The sequence below is a fragment of the Gymnoscopelus braueri genome (genome assembly GCF_963280865.1).
Source record: "Gymnoscopelus braueri genome assembly, chromosome: 6".
NCBI classification, from domain to species: domain Eukaryota; kingdom Metazoa; phylum Chordata; class Actinopteri; order Myctophiformes; family Myctophidae; genus Gymnoscopelus; species Gymnoscopelus braueri.
Window position 1 is genome coordinate 8,217,194 of NC_137607.1, and position 20,857 is coordinate 8,238,050.

Below are 20,857 nucleotides of genomic sequence, written 5' to 3' on the forward strand. Positions count from 1 at the left end.
TATGTGTTGATACAATCAATGATTTATATTGCTAAGCTCTTTTAGATTGATGCAAGTCACACTAGAAGTAGCAGTTGCTGTTTACTTAGCAGTGTAGTTGGATCGTTCAATTTAAAATTGATGCATCGATGCAAGATAAATTGTTTCCATCTATTACATTTAAATGTATTACTTTCAATCTTGTTAAAGCTGTGAATAAAGGCTGTGTTACCATTCTCCATCATGCTAAAGATGCAAATAGATTTTCTTACTCCCTCCCATCCTGTCAAAGATTTGAATAAACGTGCTTATACTGCTTTCAAGAGTAGTGGTTCTCAAACTGTGGGCCGGGACCACCAGGGAGGTCCCCACATGATTTTTGGGGGGGTTCCTACATGACAGTAAAGTAACAATTTAAGGACTGTTAAGACCTTTTAAATACCTAAAAAATAAAATGAAATGAAAAAAGACCATTACTTCATCAAAAGTAATCAACAAACTATACTATAAAAACTGGTCAAACATTGGCCAAATTGTAAAATAATATAAGAAAAACTTTTTAAAAAAAAAATAGCTGATAAGTGTGGCGAGGCGTTGTGAGCTTGTAAATCGGCTATTTTCACAATATTTATCTGTGGAACCGAGTCAAACTAAATGTAATGCCTCGACTACTACAATTCCAATTGCTTGTCGGGGTGGGGGGTCCCCAGTTCAAATATGATTATTTTAGGGGTCTCCAGTTCAAATATAATTATTTTGGGGCATCCCCAGCTCAAATATGATTATTTTGGGGGGTCCCCAGTTCATATTTAATTATTTTGGGGCGGGTCCCCAGTTCAAATATAATTAATTTAGGGGGTTGCAGCCTAAAAAGGTTGAGAACCACTGATCTAGAATATTTGCAGTTAAAAAAATAAATCAATGTATAAGATCATTCTCATCAGTAAAAATATCTCTGCCCAGATTCTTTTATAACTCACCTGAGGCTTGATTGCTAGCTGAGTCTTCTGATGGAAGTACAGGTCCTGCATAAGGAGAGGAGGATTATGAAGTTGTTTCTCTGAGTGGACATATGTTCATATCTTTCCAGTAGAAATACCACATTTACTTGATAACAAATGCATGTTGGCCCCTGGAGCAGTTGACCAGACCATATTGAAACATTACTTCACAATGATGTATTTTGGATTAGTTTTCTTTCATGACAAATACTTCGTATTAAATGTTTATTATACAGTATGTACATTTACATTATAATGTATAGTAGGCTATTTTGTTTAGAAATATTGATATGATGAATTATAGATGTGTCTACGCAAAGATAGGAGCTGATGAAGGCTGTCTTGGTGAAACACATCCACCCAATGATACTTATAATGTTGTTGCGTGTGCTGGCCCTTGTTCTTTTAAACTAAAGTGAAGTGGAGAAAAACAATCTATTGACATTTGATCTTACCACAACTATCCAACATGTGGGGTTGGTGTTGTTTAAGGGCATCGTAAAATGCTGCTTTGACACGTGTTCCCCCTGGATCTAGTACAGTTGTATACAGATTCCTCATTTGGTTCTGTCTCGTCTTCTCCGCTTGAATCCCAGTATACAGCTCAGTATGGACCATGTTTCCTAGACTGTCTACAATAGGCATCACTGTGACAACCTTTTGAATAAAGTCTGCCCTGTGCTGGATCACAACATGTGCTGTTTGCAACAGAAAAAATAGAGTGGTTAATTGGCGGTACATTTATCAGAGAAAATTACATCATTATATCAATGAAAAATAAAGCTCTGCATCTCTACATCCCCACATAGATAAAGCGTTACAACTGGGGGCATTTATATATTTGCAATAAGATATTAAGGATATACACTCAAAGGTAGCACAAGTAAACACCTTACTCAATGGTCAAGTCAAGCATTGAACTATATTACTGACAAAAAAGCTCACCTTTTGCTTCATCCATTTTTTCTGAAGTCAAGTCGACACCAGTATCCTATTGTACACAAAGTGTTGTACATAACAGTCATTTTATTATATCATATCATCACTGAACGCTATTAAGCAATGTTATTACACTGGTTAAATGCTTGATTGTGATTGGTCAATCACTGAATTCAGTGGTATGTTATTTTTAAATAATGACCGCTGCTATCAATAACAAACCACTGCTATGGACAGAGCCTGAGCTCATGGTTCATATCAGCCCATGGTGATTTGTTTTTGCCATATCTAAGTTTATACCATACCATATATATATACATATATATGTATATATATATATATATATATATATATATATATATATACAGTTTATACCATACCATTACCATATCCAACATGGTGGCGCCAAGTAGATAAACACAATGCAATTTACTGCTAAACAGTACACTGAAGAATGATTATGACACTAACGATCTGATTTCTGCGAGCCGACAGTGTGACACTGGATACGCCTGGCATAATCTAATAGACTACTTTCATACTGTTCGTAATTAAATCCTTTCAAATCAATAAAATTGTTTTCTTGGTATGTTTGGGTCAAATAATGAATTGCTTTATTAAGCAGCCATGTAATAAGTAGTGATTGACAGTGAGCCGGTCATTGTTGAGACATAAACCCCCTCAGGGTGATAAAGAACCCTCCGCTTTGCATCAGGGTCTATCACCCTGTCCGGTATATTTCTCAACAATGGCTGGCTCACTATCAATTATCCCTTGTTTATGTCTTGTATGGTATGGTAGGAAAAATCGCTCAAACTTACCATTGTGTTGCTCAATCAAACGACCAACCACCAACGACTCTGCTTCACCGGATCAGCAACTTGTCTTTTCTGTCATGTCAAGTCTGAAATGGAAATAAAAATAAAACCACTTTGTCAGGGAGAGAAAATAGAAACAATGGTGATAAAGGCTAGGAACTAGTGGTGCCAGACTGTTTATGTCCTGATGGGCTGCCATGCTATAGTCTACTGTATTATGTTCTGGCCGCTGTGCTAACTGCTAATGTTTTACTGTAACTGTATTGTGTTCTGACGGGCTGCTGTGCCTGCCAACTGCCAAACTGTAATATGTTTTGAACTTTTGATAATCGGTGACTTGCCATACTGTATAGCCTATTTGTTCTGATGGGTCTCTGTGCCGTATAGCCTGCTGGCCACTGTGTGTGCGCAAATCCTATTGTGTTTAGGCTATTTGATAATACGTTGCAACCTGAGCACACGACAATTCTGCACTTAATTCTAAAAAGATTTCTGTTATTAGAATTGCTGTATCAGCTAAGCCTGGCAGCCAAAGCAGTCTGTTGTTAGTAAAACAACGCCATAGTAGTGTGTTTTATGTGACGGTATTGCCAGAGTCGCTGTCTGCGGTACTGTAGGAAAAACGTTTCCCCTTGCGCACATTGAACACTGTGAGCACTGCAAGTACATCATCCTAAATAAACTTACATTTAGCACTAACCCTGAATAAAACCAGTAACTCCAGTCTCCGTCTGCAAAGTACATAAGCCAATAAAACAATTAACCACAAGCAGACAGTCACAAAAGTATACTAAACAAACAATGTACTCTGACAAATAATGCATATTTCCATCTCACAGCTTACATGTCCTTAACGCACATGTCAGAGGTGTTCGACAGGCCTAAATGGCAGGATTTCAAAATAATATATTTAGCAAATATTGCAATATGCAATAATGCACAATAAGCCATAGGATACGAAAGGTTGTGAGCTTGTAGATCGGCTATTTTCACAAGGACGTATTACATACATTGAAAATAAATACTCACAAAGTAGCATTTCATGTTTTTGAATGATTGCTATAGCCCCCCCCCCACTCTAGATGTGAGGGCTGTGTAGCAGCCAGAACGAATAGATGTGAGGGCTGTGTAGTTGCCAGAACTCTAGATGTGAGGGCTGTGTAGCTGCCAGAAGAATGTGATTCATGTATTCATGTATTCAATCATTCATTCATTAATATGAATTGAGTACAACCAAAGACAGAAGCATTTTAAATGAATATTGTATCACCTGATCCATGAATTAATTTATGTATTACTTTGTAATGTACAGTACCTTTAAGCAATAAGACAATGTCACAAATACAATGTCAGACACTGTAATAATGTAATATACGTTACGTATATTACATTATTACAGTGTCTGACATTGTATTTGTGCAAAACAGCAAAGACAGAAGCATTTTAAATGAATGTTGAATAACCTGATCTGTGTATGGTCTGTTATTTATCAAACATACTGTCCAGGTCCATATGCTACACACTGTCCAGAGTGATGTTTGGAGCTTGTACATTATTTTCCCTTTACTTAATTGATCAACTTAAAAAAAATAAAAACGAAAATACCCTTGCTCAATGGCTCAGCAAGAGTCAGCATGTATATCTGTACTTAGCTTAATGTGCAACATTGTTTTCTCACTCAACAGTAAACAAACCAAGATACAATATAAGTGTATACAGGGTATCTGCATATTTATAAAGTGACAATTTAAGGACTTTTAACACATTTTAATACCAAATTGGACACATTGTCAATCATTACGTAAGAACGAGGGAAATATTGTGAAAATAGGAGATCTACATGCTCACAATATATATATGCTCTACAGGGGCGCAGCCATGGGTGGGCCTGGGTGGGCCGTGGCCCACCCACATAGAGAGCTGGCCCACCCAACCGATTTTGCAAAAAAATTATAATAATATTATTTTTTATTTTTTATTTTTTTATAATTAATTTTTGGATAAAAAAATCGGTAAAATCAGGCAAAAATAAGAATTAAATAACATAACCCTAACCAAACCCTAACCCTAACCCTAACCCCGACATAAAGTAACAAAAAAACGCCCAATATAACCACAATAACCACACATTTTCGCGCTCGCGCACAAAGCGCGCGCACAGGTCGGGGCACATGCATGCATGCGTGCCCACCCGCTCCTGCTCAGGCCCAGCCTATACTAGCGTTCTGGCTGCGCCACTGCTGCTCTAGAACAAGGGACACTGAAGTGGAAAATTACAACTGTTCTTACAAAAGACGATAAAACAGGAATACAACTTTCAGATCACATGATCTTTGCTTCTAGTGTAGCTTTCTGTGTGTGTGTGTGTGTGTGTGTGTGTGTGTGTGTGTGTGTGTGTGTGTGTGTGTGTGTGTGTGTGTGTGTGTGTGTGTGTGTGTGTGTGTGTGCGTGCGTGCGTGCGTGCGTGCGTGCGTGCGTGCGTGCGTGCGTGCGTGCGTGCGTGCGTGTGTGCGTTCATTGGCTGAAGGGGTTGTCAGTCAACGGTATTACTCCCGCCCAACTCCAGCCCACAGCCAATATTGCAGAATGGGCGATCAGGCCAGACTCACTCCTGGAATCAAATGGAAATGAGATTTCCGGAGGGAGGGTTTACCAGGCTATGGCTCACTATCAATTATCCCTTGTTTATGTCTTGTATGGTATGGTAGGAAAAATCGCTCAAACTTACCATTGTGTTGCTCAATCAAACCACCAACCACCAACGACCCTGCTTCACCAGATCAGCAACTTGTCTTTTCTGTCATGTCAAGTCTGAAATGGAAATAAAAATAAAACCACTTTGTCAGGGAGAGAAAATAGAAACAATGGTGATAAAGACTAGGAACTAGTGGTCCCCCGCCCCCCCCCCCCCCTCGGTTAAGGATGTTGAGAACGAAGGAATGATGGAAAAAATAAAATAAGTAAAAACCTCTGTCTACGTTATTCATATAAATATTTTACGCGTGGGGCGCAAACAAACAAATGTCTGATTTCTTTGGTGGGCCCAAATCAATTAAGAAAAGCACAGAAGCAACTAGCGTTGATACATCGCCACCTGAATGTGTAAAGTAGTGTAAAGAGTTGTTGACATGAGGGAATTACCATGACCCCAGAGCTCAAGATCACATTTGGAATAGTGTAAGGTAAAAAGGTAATAGCTCATTTATTTGGTTAAAAGCTCTATTGTACTGGAATGTGTATTACCCTGGCTGGCTTGGGTTTTGTAAAGAAGAAATTGCTCTCGACTTGTTGTGTATATTAAACACAACATGTTTTGCGCTGTGCCAGACTGTTTATGTCCTGATGGGCTGCCATGCTATAGTCTACTGCATTGTGTTCTGGCCGCTGTGCCAACTGCTAATGCTTTAGTTTACTGCAACTGTATTGTGTTCTGACAGGCCACTGTGCCTTTCAACTGACAAACTGTAATATGTTTTGAACTTTTGATAGTCGGTGACTTGCCATACTGTATAGCGTATTTGTTCTGATGGGTCTCTGTGCCGTATAGCCTGCTGGCCACTGTGTGTGCGCAAATCCTATTGTGTTTAGGCTATTTGATAATACATTGCAACCTGAGCACACGACAATTCTGCAATTAATTCTAAAAAGATTTCTGTTAATAGAATTGCTTTATCAGCTAAGCCTGGCAGCCAAAGCAGTCTGTTGTTAGTAAAACAACGCCATAGTAGTGTGTTTTATGTGACGGTATTGCCAGAGTCGCTGTCTGCGGTGCTGTAGGAAAAACGTTTCCCCCTGCGCACATCGAACACTGTGAGCACTGCAAGTACATCATACTAAATAAACTTACATTTAGCACTAACCCTGAATAAAACCAGTCTCCGTCTGCAGGGGCGTCACAGGGGGGGTGTAAGTGGGACTGAGTTACTAGGGCCCCATAAAAAAGAAAGAAAAAAAAATGTATTTTTGGGGTCTTTTTTAAAGAAAAAAAATCTTAGGGGGGCCCACAGTGAATCTTTGTCCCCAGGGCCCAGAATTTGGTGCTACGCCCCTGTCCGTCTGCAAAGTACATAAGCCAATAAGACAATTAACCACAAGCAGACAGTCACAAAAGTATACTATACAAACAATGTACTGTGACACATAATGCATATTTCCATCTCACAGCTTACATGTCCTTAACGCACATGTCAGAGGTGTTCGACAGGCCTAAATGGCAGGATTTCAAAATAATATATTTAGCAAATATTGCAATATGCAATAATGCACAATAAACCATAGAAACACAATAGATTGAACTTGAGTGAAAGAAGACCATGCAATTAACAGGATAGGAATCGAACCATTGACGTTCCAGGCTGCCACTGTACTCTTTGAGCTATATGGCCACACTGTTGGCGTCTGTTGATGAGCATAAAGTCTTTCCTTCTGTCATGAACCAAGCCCCTGTTTCACTAACACTACTCTAGATCAGTGGTTCACAACCATGTAGCTCGAGACCCATAAGAGAAATTTGATGTCTCCCCGGGACTCAAACTTCTGAAAATAGCTGATCTACAAGCTCATAACGCTTTGCGATACGAAAGGTTGTGAGCTTGTAGATCGGCTATTTTCACAAGGACGTATGACATACATTGAAAATAAATACTCACAAAGTAGCATTTCATGTTTTTGAATGATTGCTATAGCCCCCCCCCCCCCCCTCCTTTGCCCAATTGGAGTAAGATTGGTTTCAGCGCTATTTGGAATGACCCTCTACCATAGTGCCGTGTAGCAGCCAGAACTCTACGGGCCCTATCTTGCACGCCTTACCCTTTGTGCCTAAACTTTTTGGGCATCTTTTACAATTTGATAAAGATTTTAAAATAGTGAAAATGAGCTGGTAGATCGGCTGTGAGGGCTGTGTAGCAGCCAGAACGTATAGATGTGAGGGCTGTGTAGCAGCCAGAACTCTAGATGTGAGGGCTGTGTAGCTGCCAGAACTCTAGATGTGAGGGCTGTGTAGCTGCCAGAAGAATTTGATTCATGTATTCATGTATTCAATCATTCATTCATTAATATGAATTGAGTACAACCAAAGACAGAAGCATTTTAAATGAATGTTGTATCACCTGATTCATGAATTAATTTATGTATTACTTTTTAATGTACAGTACCTTTAAGCAATAAGACAATGTCACAAATACAATGTCAGACACTGTAATAATGTAATATACGTTACGTATATTACATTATTACAGTGTCTGACATTGTATTTGTGCAAAACAGCAAAGACAGAAGCCTTTTAAATGAATGTTGAATAACCTGATCTGTGTATGGTCTGTTATTTATCAAACATACTGTCCAGGTCCATATGCTACACACTGTCCAGAGTGATGTTTGGAGCTTGTACATTATTTTCCCTTTACTTAATTGATCAACTTAAAAAAAAAAAAAAAAAAATACTCTTGCTCAAAGGCTCAGCAAGAGTCAGCATGTATATCTGTACTCTAGAACACTGGTTCTCAACCTGTGGGTTGGGACCAGGGGGGTCCCCAAATTATTTTGGTGGGTCCCCAGATGATTAGCTTAATGTGCAACATTGTTTTCTCACTCAACAGTAAACAAACCAAGATACAATATAAGTGTATACAGGGTATCTGCATATTTATAAAGTGACAATTTAAGGACTTTTAACACCTTTTAATACCAAATTGGACACATTTCAATCATTACGTAAGAACGAGGGAAATATTGTGAAAATAGCAGATCTACATGCTCACAATATATATATGCTCTACAGGGGCGCAGCCATGGGTGGGCCTGGGTGGGCCGTGGCCCACCCACATAGAGAGCTGGCCCACCCAACCGATTTTGCCAAAAAATTATAATAATATAATCTTTTTTTTTTTTTTTATATAATTAATTTTTGGATAAAAGAATCGGTAAATTCAGGCAAAAATAAGAATTAAATAACATAATCCTAACCCAACCCTAACCCTAACCCTAAAACCGACATAAAGTAACAAAAAAACGCCCAATATAACCACAATAACCACAAATTTCCGCGCTCGCGCACAAAGCGCGTGCACGGGTCGGGGCACATGCATGCATGCGTGCCCACCCGCTCCTGCTCAGGCCCAGCCTATACTAGCGTTCTGGCTGCGCCACTGCTGCTCTAGAAAAAGGGACACTGAAGTGGAAAATTACAACTGTTCTTAGAAAAGACGATAAAACAGGAATACAACTTTCAGATCACATGATCTTTGCTTCTAGTGTAGCTTTCTGTGTGTGTGTGTGTGTGTGTGTGTGTGTGTGTGTGTGTGTGTGTGTGTGTGTGTGTGCGTGCGTGCGTGCGTGCTTGCGTGCGTGCGTGCGTGCGTGCGTGCGTGCGTGCGTGCGTGCGTGCGTGCGTGCGTGCGTGCGTGCGTGCGTGCGTGCGTGCGTGCGTGCGTGCGTGCGTGCGTGCGTGCGTGCGTTCATTGGCTGAAGGGGTTGTCAGTCAACGGTATTACTCCCGCCCAACTCCAGCCCACAGCCCATATTGCAGAATGGGCGATCAGGCCAGACTCACTCCTGGAATCAAATGGAAATTAGATTTCCGGAGGGAGGGTTTACCAGGCTATGGCTCACTATCAATTATCCCTTGTTTATGTCTTGTATGGTATGGTAGGAAAAATCGCTCAAACTTACCATTGTGTTGCTCAATCAAACCACCAACCACCAACGACCCTGCTTCACCAGATCAGCAACTTGTCTTTTCTGTCATGTCAAGTCTGAAATGGAAATAAAAATAAAACCACTTTGTCAGGGAGAGAAAATAGAAACAATGGTGATAAAGACTAGGAACTAGTGGTCCCCCGCCCCCCCCCCCCCCTCGGTTAAGGATGTTGAGAACGAAGGAATGATGGAAAAAAGAAAATAAGTAAAAACCAAAATGTTGCCCAAAAACCTCTGTCTACGTTATTCATATAAATATTTTACGTGTGGGGCGCAAACAAACAAATGTCTGATTTCTTTGGTGGGCCCAAATCAATTAAGAAAAGCACAGAAGCAACTAGCGTTGATACATCGCCACCTGAATGTGTAAAGTAGTGTAAAGAGTTGTTGACATGAGGGAATTACCATGACCCCAGAGCTCAAGATCACATTTGGAATAGTGTAAGGTAAAAAGGTAATAGCTCATTTATTTGGTTAAAAGCTCTATTGTACTGGAATGTGTATTACCCTGGCTGGCTTGGGTTTTGTAAAGAAGAAATTGCTCTCGACTTGTTGTGTATATTAAACACAACATGTTTTGCGCTGTGCCAGACTGTTTATGTCCTGATGGGCTGCCATGCTATAGTCTACTGTATTGTGTTCTGGCCGCTGTGCCAACTGCTAATGCTTTAGTTTACTGTAACTGTATTGTGTTCTGACAGGCCGCTGTGCCTTTCAACTGCCAAACTGTAATATGTTTTGAACTTTTGATAGTCGGTGACTTGCCATACTGTATAGCCTATTTGTTCTGATGGGTCTCTGTGCCGTATAGCCTGCTGGCCACTGTGTGTGCGCAAATCCTATTGTGTTTAGGCTATTTGATAATACATTGCAACCTGAGCACACGACAATTCTGCACTTATTTCTAAAAAGATTTCTGTTAATAGAATTGCTGTATCAGCTAAGCCTGGCAGCCAAAGCAGTCTGTTGTTAGTAAAACAACGCCATAGTAGTGTGTTTTATGTGACGGTATTGCCAGAGTCGCTGTCTGCGGTGCTGTAGGAAAAACGTTTCCCCCTGCGCACATCGAACACTGTGAGCACTGCAAGTACATCATACTAAATAAACTTACATTTAGCACTAACCCTGAATAAAACCAGTCTCCGTCTCCGTCTGCAAAGTACATAAGCCAATAAGACAATTAACCACAAGCAGACAGTCACAAAAGTATACTATACAAACAATGTACTGTGACACATAATGCATATTTCCATCTCACAGCTTACATGTCCTTAACGCACATGTCAGAGGTGTTCGACAGGCCTAAATGGCAGGATTTCAAAATAATATATTTAGCAAATATTGCAATATGCAATAATGCACAATAAACCATAGAAACACAATAGATTGAACTTGAGTGAAAGAAGACCATGCAATTAACAGGATAGGAATCGAACCATTGACGTTCCAGGCTGCCACTGTACTCTTTGAGCTATATGGCCACACTGTTGGCGTCTGTTGATGAGCATGAAGTCTTTCCTTCTGTCATGAACCAAGCCCCTGTTTCACTAACACTACTCTAGATCAGTGGTTCACAACCATGTAGCTCGAGACCCATAAGAGAAATTTGATGTCTCCCCGGGACTCAAACTTCTGAAAATAGCTGATCTACAAGCTCATAACGCTTTGCGATACGAAAGGTTGTGAGCTTGTAGATCGGCTATTTTCACAAGGACGTATGACATACATTGAAAATAAATACTCACAAAGTAGCATTTCATGTTTTTGAATGATTGCTATAGCCCCCCCCCCCCCCCCCCCCCCCTCCTTTGCCCAATTGGAGTAAGATTGGTTTCAGCGCTATTTGGAATGACCCTCTACCATAGTGCCGTGTAGCAGCCAGAACTCTACGGGCCCTATCTTGCACGCCTTACCCCTTGTGCCTAAACTTTTTGGGCATCTTTTACTATTTGATAAACATTTTAAAATAGTGAAAATGAGCTGGTAGATCGGCTGTGAGGGCTGTGTAGCAGCCAGAACGTATAGATGTGAGGGCTGTGTAGCAGCCAGAACTCTAGATGTGAGGGCTGTGTAGCAGCCAGAACGTATAGATGTGAGGGCTGTGTAGCAGCCAGAACGAATAGATGTGAGGGCTGTGTAGCAGCCAGAACGTATAGATGTGAGGGCTGTGTAGCAGCCAGAACGTATAGATGTGAGGGCTGTGTAGCAGCCAGAACGAATAGATGTGAGGGCTGTGTAGCAGCCAGAACGTATAGATGTGAGGGCTGTGTAGCAGCCAGAACTCTAGATGTGAGGGCTGTGTAGCAGCCAGAACTCTAAATGTGAGGGCTGTGTAGCTGCCAGAACTAGATGTGATTCATGTATTCATGTATTCAATCATTCATTCATTAATATGAATTGAGTACAACCAAAGACAGAAGCATTTTAAATGAATGTTGTATCACCTGATTCATGAATTAATTTATGTATTACTTTTTAATGTACAGTACCTTTAAGCAATAAGACAATGTCACAAATACAATTTCAGACACTGTAATAATGTAATATACGTTACGTATATTACATTATTACAGTGTCTGACATTGTATTTGTGCAAAACAGCAAAGACAGAAGCATTTTAAATGAATGTTGAATAACCTGATCTGTGCATGGTCTGTTATTTATCAAACATACTGTCCAGGTCCATATGCTACACACTGTCCAGAGTGATGTTTGGAGCTTGTACATTATTTTCCCTTTACTTAATTGATCAACTTTAAAAAAAAAAAAACGAAAATACTCTTGCTCAAAGGCTCAGCAAGAGTCAGCATGTATATCTGTACTCTAGAACACTGGTTCTCAACCTGTGGGTTGGGACCAGGAGGGTCCCCAAATTATTTTGGTGGGTCCCCAGATGATTAGCTTAATGTGCAACATTGTTTTCTCACTCAACAGTAAACAAACCAAGATACAATATAAGTGTATACAGGGTATCTGCATATTTATAAAGTGACAATTTAAGGACTTTTAACACCTTTTAATACCAAATTGGACACATTTCAATCATTACGTAAGAACGAGGGAAATATTGTGAAAATAGCAGATCTACATGCTCACAATATATATATGCTCTACAGGGGCGCAGCCATGGGTGGGCCTGGGTGGGCCGTGGCCCACGCACATAGAGAGCTGGCCCACCCAATCGATTTTGCAAAAAAATTATAATAATATCATTTTTTATTTTTTTATAATTAATTTTTGGATTAAAAAAAATCGGTAAAATCAGGCAAAAATAAGAATTAAATGACATAACCCTAACCCAACCCTAACCCTAACCCTAAAACCGACATAAAGTAACAAAAAAACGCCCAATATAACCACAATAACCACACATTTCCGCGCTCGCGCACAAAGCGCGCGCACGGGTCGGGGCACATGCATGCATGCGTGCCCACCCGCTCCTGCTCAGGCCCAGCCTATACTAGCGTTCTGGCTGCTCCACTGCTGCTCTCCAGCTGAATTAGTTAATATAGAATCAAGCTTTAAAAACTTAAACCCTACACTGGCTATTTGAAAATAGCCGATCTACAAGCTCACAATGCACCGCAACACATTGTGAGCTTGTAGATCGGCTTTTTTCAAAATATCTTGGAAAACAACAACACAAATCTTGTATGGGGGTCCCTGGCACAAGATATTTTCAGATGGGGGTCCGTGGCCAAATGCATTGTGGGTCCTTGACATGAAACTGTTTGAGAACCACGGTCATAGAGTTTGACACTTTAGAATCATTCAATTAAACAACAACTTTAGATTTCTGTTATTGATTTTAATGTCATGACATTTACACTGTGTTACAGATGATATTAAATGATCTTGAAGAGGATTGTGTCATGAAGCCTGGGCTTCTATTAGTTATGCATACTGTCTGGGGAGGTTGTTCCTCTTTAGGCTAGTGGTTAGGCTAAAGGGTGTTGAGAGAGATTCTCATAACCATTGGGCCATATTGCTGCCATCGTATGATTACACTTATTGTGAAAGTGGAAGTCAGTAAAAATCATATATAAGCACAATCAACCGGGTTTGAATTCTGGGCATTTCAGTTGAAGTTATGTACCTCAGAGAATACACATGAATGTATAGTTATTTCTACATTTAGTTAAGAACTATTTGGGTCAGTGAAATCCATGTCGATTAAACACACTCTCTCTCTCTCTCTCTCTCTCTCTCTCTCTCTCGCCCTCTCTCTTTTTCTCACCGCCCCCCCTCCCTCTCTCTCTCTCTCTCGCTGTCTTTCTCACCTCCCCCCTCTCTCTCTCTCTCTCTCCCTCACTCTCCCCCAAATACAAAAAATAAAATTGCCTGAGATGGCACGGCTCATGTTTCTGATAGGTACGGATCTACTTCATCTAAAAAAAGGACTTAAAAACGTTTAAAATGGTATTTTAAAAATCATTGAAAATGGAAAATGGCACGTTTTCGTAGAATGATACATTATCATGTTGCAGTTGTTGTTGTTGTGTGTGTGTGTGTGTATGTATGTTATAATGTTCTACTAGCAATATTCACAATAATAAAAGCCATGGTGGGAGCAAAAAACAAATTGCGCTGAATGTTCCACTTTTAACAACAAAAAACTATCCACAAGTTTCCTAGGGCGTTGTAGGCATCACTTCCTGTCGATTTGATCCCTGATACCTGATCAAATCGACAGGAAGTGATGCCCACAAAGCCCTAGGAAACTTGTGGAAAGGTGTGGCTGTTAACCAATTCAGACCGGGAACGCATCTGTGTGTCATTTTTAGATTTCTTTGGCTATTCAAAAATAGCAGATCTACAAGCTCATAGCGTGGCATGCGCTATGAGCTTGTAGATCTGCTATTTTTGAAAAACTACAAATGTCTTCAAAATCCTAACAGTTTTCTGAAAAACGTTGCTAACGTACGTGGTTTTCACACCTTTTTCATGTCAAGGGCCCCCAAAATTATATGTATTTGGCCACGGACCCCCATCTCAAAATATGTTGTTCCAGGGACCCCAGAAGCAAAGATTTTAGTTTAAAAAAATATATATATATATAGATACAAAAATTTGCACAAATTTTCTCGATTTTTCGAATAAATAGCATGATCTACAAGCTCATAGCGCGGCACTCGGTGCCGCGCTATGAGCTTGTAGATCTGCTATTTTTGAATAGCCAAAGAAATCTTAAAATGACACATGATGTGTTCCCGGTTTGAATGGGTGGCCTACCTTGAAATGTCAGCAGGTTTCACAGGAGGTGACTTCTGTCTGCTACGTTGTCCAGAGTCATGAGAATATCCTTGTCCATGGACACCAGCAGCAATGTCTCCTTCAGGGTGGAAAACAAAATGTTGCAGGTCACTTGATGAATGGACAAAAATCTAGATGAATGAACTTAGGTGAGACCAATCATGTGAAACGCACAGGCATGGAGTCTGTGTAACAAATTATGTGAAACGCACAGGCATAAGAGTCTGTGTAGCAAATTATGTGAAACACACAGGCATAAGAGTCTGTCTAACAAAAACTTTTTTTATGTCTCTAACCTCGGAGGGTTGCTTTCTCAGGAAGACTGCCTGGCCTGGGGAACTGACAGTATATGCAGGAACCTGCCCCTCCTCCATAGTGGGGGAAGGGTCAGGCCCAGGTGCACACCTCAATAGCATAGTGGTACACAGTAAGTCACAACATCTACTTTAGTACTGTACTTGAAGGTTTTCATTTGTATTGTTTTTGCATGGATTTCACACATCTCAAATAGAAACATGGTACTTTTGACTCCTCTATATTTCTAGGAAGGGACTCATCAAACATATTATGAATTAACCACTTAGGTCCTGTTTCAAATCAAGTGAAAATAGCAGATCTACAAGCTCACAACACGTCGCACCGTGACACATTGTGAGCTTGTATATCGGCTGTAGAAAATCCCCTCCTTAAATCCTCTGTGTGCGTGTCAGATCAAATGAATATCAAATATCTTAATACTGAATCAAGCAACTTAAAAACTGTCTGGGGTGTTCACAAAAGCCAGAGTAGGCGTTAAAATGACCTCCAAACATGTTTGAAGGTGAAATATCCCTTTAAATCTAAATCGCAGTGTGAGTATGACTCTATATTTATTTCCACACTCACTCCAGAGGGCCACATTGCATGTACCGTCGGGCAGACACCCCTTATCTCAGTATTTTAACCTTTTTCATAAATTAATGGCCTACTTCGCCATTCTATGTCACACAAAAGTAGCAAAAATAGCCGATCTACAAGCTCAAAACGTGTCGCAGTGCGACGCGTTTTGAGCTTGTACATCTCCGATAAGGGGCCGCATTAAGTGAAGGTGGGGGCCGCATGTGGCCCCCAGGCCGCCAGTTTCCCATGTATGACGTAGGCAGAACCTTTGTTAAACACACTATGTAACACACCGAGTGCCGCTCTATGAGCTTGTAGTCTGCTATTTTTGAAAAACTACAAATGTCTTCAAAATCCTAACAGTTTTCCGAAAAACTTTGCTAATATACGTGGTTTTCAAACCTTTTTCATGTCAAGGGCCCCCAAAATTATATGTATTTGGCCACGGACCCCCATCTCAAAATATGTTGTTCCAGGGACCCCAGAAGCAAAGATTTTAGTTAAAAATGTATATATATATATATATATATATATATATATATATATATATATATATATATATTTACAAAGATTTGCACAAATTTTCACCATTTTTCAAATAAATAGCATGATGTACAAGCTCACTTTGAGCTTGTAGATCTGCTATTTTTGAATAGCCAAAGAAATCTTAAAATGACACATGATGTGTTCCCGGTTTGAATGGGTGGCCTACCTTGAAATGTCAGCAGGTATCACAGGAGACTTCTGTCTGCTACGTTGTCCAGAGTCATGAGAATATCCTTGGCCATGGACACCAACAGCAATGTCTCCTTCAGGGTGGAAAATAAAATGTTGCAGGTCACTTGATGAATGGACAAAAATCTAGATGAATGAACTTAGGTGAGACCAATTATGTGAAACGCACAGGCATGGAGTCTGTGTAACAAATTATGTGAAACGCACAGGCATGGAGTCTGTCTAACAAAAACTGTTTTTATGTCTCTAACCTCGGAGGGTTGCTTTCTCAGGAAGACAGCCTGGCCTGGGGAACTGACATTATATGCAGGAACCTGCCCCTCCTCCATAGTGGGGGAAGGGTCAGGCCCAGGTGCACACCTCAATAGGGCTGGCAAAGTTCGCTTGGGTGGTGGAGTGATTTGGGGGGCGTGGCCAAGATTCACCATGTTGGTTGGGTCACTACCAGTCTACAGACCCATCCAACAGGGTACACTACTATATAGCTAGTACACACAGCGGTACATCCAAAGAATTACATGCAACAATGTTAAAAGCCAACTGCAAAAACAAACTTTCAAATGTATAAAATGTATAATCATTTGAAAATAGCAGATCTACAAGCTCAAAATGCTTCTAGATCGGCTATTTTCAAATGGCCGAAATGTATATAGGAGAAATTGTGGGCTCACCTATCAGGTCAAAAACCTGGGTGTCATTTTTTACTCTGATTTGAACATCATTTTACCATTTAAGAAACATTGCCAAAGTCCGACCATTTCTGTCCCAGGCTGACACTGAGAAATTAATTCATTGTTTTATCACTAGCAAGCTTTATTACTGTAATTCTCTCCTGTCTGGAGAGCAGCAGAAAAATATGCAGCAGCATGTGTGTTGACAAAGACCAGACGGATAGCACACATTACGCCTATTTTAAGGTCCCTGCATTGGTTGCCTGTCAGTTTTAGAATAGATTTTAAGATCCTTTTACTGGTTTTGAAGTCATGTAATGGGAATGCACCTGCATACTTGTCAGCAATGCTTCCTATGCACGTGCCTGCTTTACTTGTTCTTTTAAATTATTTGTATTATTATAATTTTTTTAATGCATGTATTTATGTATTTATATGCATCTCTGCTTTTTATTTTCTATTTTTTTCTTGTCTTGAACTTTTCTTTTCTTCCTGTGAAGAACATTGAACTGCACTTGTTGTCTGAATTGTGCCGTATAAATAAAGCTTGATTGATTTATTGAGAGTTATGTCAACATTGCTCCGAAGCATCTTTGTCACTGAACGTGTGTGTGTTTGACATGCCTCAACCAGCTAGAGAATGTGTGTGTGTGTGTGTGTGTGTGTGTGTGTGTGTGTGTGTGTGTGTGTGTGTGTTAATGCCCTACTTAATTACACAAAAACAACAAAAGTAGCCGATCTTCAAGCTCAAAGCGCGTCTCAATGCTGTGACACATTATAGGCTAGTTATTTTTTAAACCTGCACCTGAGCCCACTTTGGGGTGGATGTACTGTACACACCAGTTCACCTTTGTACAAACTATGATGGACTATGAGGATTAAAGGAAAAGAAAACAGTGTTCAGATAAAACAAATTATTTCATTGACTAATATTCATTATTTCTCCATGTATGGCCATAAAAGGGACACAGGCAGGCAGACAGATACAGAGATCTCCATATATGGGCACACTAGGGACACACACAGACAGACAGACAGACAGACAGACAGAAAAAAAGACAGACAGACAGACAGACAGACAGACAGACAGACAGACAGACAGACAGACAGACAGACAGACAGACAGACAGACAGACAGACAGACAGACAGACAGACAGACAGACAGACAGACAGAATAACAGACAGACAGAAAAAAGACAGACAGACAGACAGACAGACAGACAGACAGACAGACAGACAGACAGACAGACAGACAGACAGACAGACAGACAGACAGACAGACAGACAGACAGACAGACAGACCATTAGTTACTTTGTGGACTTTCTGGCTGCATTCACTACATGTGGGAGCATCTTGAAGGCATTCATCATCTTAACCATAGATGGTTGAATGATATGAATTCTCCCCTTTGGGGGAGGGAGAGTGGTAGTGCAGTGCAGGCAGTGATTCAAAGTGAGTAAAGTATGAGGTTTTACACACATGTAACTCAGAATGACAGTCCTTTACCAACTAAAATTCAGGACTTTATTTTGATGATGACATACTAGAGCTCATGTGTGTGTGTGTGTGTGTGTGTGTGTGTGTGTGTGTGTGTGTGTGTGTGTGTGTGTGTGTGTGTGTGTGTGTGTGTGTGTGTGTGTGTGTGTGTGTGTGTGTGTGTGTGTGTGTGTGTGTGTGTGTGTGTGTGTGTGTGTGTGTGTGTGTGTGTGTGTGCGTGCGTGAGTGAGTTCTGGGAATTGAACATTTCCTTGGTGAGAGAATGAAGAGTTGACACTAATATGCAGTTTAGAACATGTATTCAACACAAAAGATGACAATACTATGACAATAATGTTTTAATATAATAATGAGAATAATGAAAATAAGAGTAAAGAATAGAAGGAAAAGGGATGGAAGGAGATGAAGGAAGGTGGACGGGGTACGAAAGTATTGGCATCAAAATGTACTTATAGTACCAAAAGTAAAAGTACTCATTCTGCAGAATGTCCCATTTCACAAGTTCATCATGTATACAAATATTTTGAAAATAGCAGATCTACAAGTTCAAAATGTGTCGGATCGCGATGCATTGTGAGCTTGTAGATCGGCTATTTTCAAATGGCCGAAATATATATAGGGCTGAAGTGGTTAATGTATGTTTTGTGATAATAATCTAAATCTGCAGAGTAACTAGTAACTAAAGCTGTCAAATAATTGTAGTGGAGTAAAAGTACAATATTTTCCTCTGAGAAGTAATGGAGTAGAAGTAAAAGTATTACAAATTCCTCAAAAGTGTACTTAAGTACAGTACTTGAGTAAATGTACTCATTTACTTTACACCACTGGTGACTGGGAATGGAAGGCCAATGCTATACGCCGAGGCCAGAGTCACTGCCCTAGCCAGAATACTGACGCCTGATACGAGAAACGTTCTCCTTGCGTTCAGAAAACCTTATAACTTGTCATCTTGCTGTCTGGGTCTGAAGCTTGCCTACAGAGGAATAGTTACTTGACCTTGCTGTATGAGCCTGCTGCTTAATAACTACACTGAAGGTGTACTCAACTCATAAGAAATATTATCAGACTCATTCACTTGTTGAAAACAAGTGGGTTGGGCACATCCAGTTCCTTGCTGGTGCTGGACACAGAATAACAGTATAATAGAATAAAAGTCCGCACAGAAGCTTTGCTCCTCAGTGTTTAGTTTATTTAAAACACTGACATTACAGGGTACATCATTCACTTCCCTTGCTACAACATTACATTCAGACACATCAGCATACAGTCATATATTAATATAACTGAAGTAAGATGAATACTAAATATGTAATACATCTATAATCGATAGATCAATAGCCTAAAAGGAATATAAATTGTATTTACTTTTTTTGTGATTGCTGTACCTTTAAATTGTCAATATAATATTAAATCAATCAATCAATCAATCAATCAATCAATCAATCAATCAATCAATCAATCAATCAAAGCAGAAACAACACAAATGAACCACAGACTCAGATCTGACAGAATCTTTTCTCAGGAGTCAGTCAAAACTGTTCCAAATCTGTGTTCATTTTGTTGACTAAACGGCAAATGTTTCTTTGACGACCTTTTTTCACTGACGAAAACGACATAAAAACACAATAACAAAGTAAGCTAAACAATCACAAAATATTTTGTCAATTTAAACAAACAAAAAGTAGAATAAAAATACTAGGAGACTATAGTGGAGAAGAGATCCAGTATAATAACTAAGACAAGCATTTTATGCTTGGTAGCGCGTGGGCGTCACGGTCCTAAAATAGCTATAAGCTCACAGCGCGTCGAGCTTGTATGGAGCATAATGACGGTTTAATAATGACACAAGGCCTGCTAAAATAATGTAGTGTCGACTACATCGACTGTAGATTTATTTAGTCAACTAAAACTGAAACATTTCAGATGACTAAAATGTGACTGAAACTAAATGGAATTGTATTCAAATGACTGAAGCTACATGAAAATGTGCCGTCAAAATGAACACTTGCTCCAAAGACAGTTGTTCTCTGGCAGCACAATGTCTTACCTGGCTATCAGGTGACGGCTATCAATGTGAGTGAAGCTTTTTGCTGCTTTCACACCCTGGAAAAACATTCACCTCGAAATAGACTATTCACGTTACGCTGTTCTTACCCACGGCCCAATCAGATGAGTTGAAAACTGGCCTTCTGTGGCAGTAGTGGCACGATTATTAACTGGGGCGAATATTCAGTGAAACTAGCAGATTTAAAAGCTCACACGGCCATTTTGAGCTTATTATTATTATTATTATTATTTAGCACAGTCTGACAATATTCACTTGACCAAGCCTCAAGAGGCAAGAGCCTCTTGAGACTTGGTCGAGCAAGAGGATGCACACACACACA

General features: G+C 40.0%; 2 long non-coding RNA genes across 2 annotated transcripts; both read right to left on the reverse strand.

Annotated features, from left to right (window-relative positions):
- Positions 1-958: 958 nt before the first annotated feature.
- On the reverse strand, positions 959-5,548 carry LOC308087234. Its single transcript, XR_013933295.1, has 4 exons — positions 5,466-5,548; positions 1,926-1,971; positions 1,436-1,678; positions 959-1,004 (listed from the first exon to the last, which is right to left on the reverse strand). It is a non-coding gene; the product is annotated as an uncharacterized lncRNA (long non-coding RNA).
- Positions 5,549-9,405: 3,857 nt separating this feature from the next.
- LOC308087233 lies at positions 9,406-16,585 on the reverse strand. The gene is made up of 3 exons (XR_013933294.1): positions 16,552-16,585; positions 14,666-14,765; positions 9,406-9,489 (listed from the first exon to the last, which is right to left on the reverse strand). It is a non-coding gene; the product is annotated as an uncharacterized lncRNA (long non-coding RNA).
- Between the last annotated feature and the right edge of the window lie 4,272 nt (positions 16,586-20,857).